At 33.7% G+C, this 1818-nt stretch overlaps 1 long non-coding RNA gene across 1 annotated transcript; it reads right to left on the reverse strand.

Moving 5' to 3' along the window:
- Window positions 1–73: 73 nt before the first annotated feature.
- On the reverse strand, window positions 74–1605 carry LOC110444213. The gene is made up of 3 exons (XR_002462215.1): window positions 1521–1605; window positions 900–999; window positions 74–322 (listed from the first exon to the last, which is right to left on the reverse strand). It is a non-coding gene; the product is annotated as an uncharacterized LOC110444213 (long non-coding RNA).
- Window positions 1606–1818: the final 213 nt, after the last annotated feature.

A 1818-nucleotide genomic window follows, 5' to 3' on the forward strand; every position in this document is an offset into this window, starting at 1 on the left:
AAGAACCAGTACTAATACAATATGTCTCCCTTCATTCAAAGGGGATCCTATTTTGAATAATTTCATCTGTATACACTCTTCAAAAATCTGAATATTATGTCATACTTGTGAAATGAATGATATTCGGTGGGAAACCCAAGTCCATGTTACAAAACGAGCTACAAAAGTGAGACACGGTCTGGAACAGGATAAACTGAAACACATACATGCAGTAGAGGGAGAGTATGTTTGGCAGGAAATTGAACTGAACTTAAAAAGCTGTGGACAAAACAATATGTTTAACGTACGTAACTTACTACTTACCTGTAGTTTTGATCTCGGTCTGTAATGTATTTGATCAGTATTGCTATTTTATGGTTCACACAGTAATAGTTAAAACATTGTTATTACTAGTCCCACCACACAATCGATCGGATTAAAACCAGATCTTTAGTTCCACTCCGTACTCTACGTTCCAGTAAAAGGAGCGTAGAGTATCGGAGTGGAATTAATTAAGATCTGGTTTTAATCAGATTACCACACAATATACATACATTGGATAAATGACAAGAATTTACAACACACTTCCACAATTCACACATATATTTTTGTTGTTCTTAGCACCAATTACCCGGTAGAATCAACTTCCAGGCACGTTAACAGAGTGACTCGAGTACCTTGTATTGCGGTTCTGATGTTATACATACTATAACATATAACATATAAGTACATGTAGGTAATTAAGTCCACATACTGCACCATTTAAAACTTAACAGAAGCAAAATAAGAACATTTCACTTAGCCTATGTACATTGTAATAAATAAAACACACATGTACATGAATAACTAATTTTAAGTCTTAAATTAGATTTGTCTTCCTTCAGGCTGTGCATGCTCGGACAGTGATATGCTTTTCATACCATAGTTGCCTCAGACTTCTGCGTAGCTTCCGTTGGTTGAACACTTTTTTCCTGTGGTTTCTTGAAAGTTACATAACTGTACACTAAACTCCCAGAGACACTGTAACAAAGGGGAATAACTCCAATAATTAGTCTTTCTAAACACTTTATCACAGGTATGATAAAAGGATGGATATCACCAATAGCTCCCGTAAGCTGAATATCTATAACTGTTACATCTTTACAGGATAGATAGAAAATATCAACTTTGAAGATAGTCGTCCATTGATTGATATTTAGCCAAAGTTTATGAGAGAAACCAGTAAAGATTTTCACCTGATATTCTTTTCTTTTTACAAATTGGGTCAGTGCCGCAGTTAATTATCAGTGACATTTTGAAAATAATACAAATTTAATTAAAAAATCTCTAAGTACTTGTAGCACATCAAATACATGTTTATAAAAAGTTCTTTGAAATATTTGTCAGTGATAGATGTACAAATTTGTAACTCAAAATCTACAGCTTGACAATTTGTACGACACTGACTGTTCCTTACTTTATTTTTATTATCTACAGACATGTGATTCATATACAGATCTTACTTACCTTACGTAATATATAGAGAAAACACAGACTCTCACCTTATATTCAATCCTATAAAATTGATGGTACTGAATATGTAGTCCCCTCCGAGGAACATGCCTATATATGTCACCAACAGATTCTGTAGACAGACAAGCATTTAAACTATTTAAAATTGGTCAAGGGGAAAGCCTTCATAAAGGGATTGAACAGATATTTTTTAGCATGCATGTTGTTATGAATGCACAGTGGTCACAGCCATGTTGTGCAAACCTGCTATTGCTTTGTGCAATATGAGTGTAACTGATTTGCATTCTTACTATATTTATATTTTTAAATTTACAGTTACGAGTGATC

Source organism: Mizuhopecten yessoensis, unplaced genomic scaffold (genome assembly GCF_002113885.1).
Source record: "Mizuhopecten yessoensis strain PY_sf001 unplaced genomic scaffold, ASM211388v2 hete_36063266, whole genome shotgun sequence".
NCBI classification, from domain to species: Eukaryota; Metazoa; Mollusca; class Bivalvia; order Pectinida; family Pectinidae; genus Mizuhopecten; species Mizuhopecten yessoensis.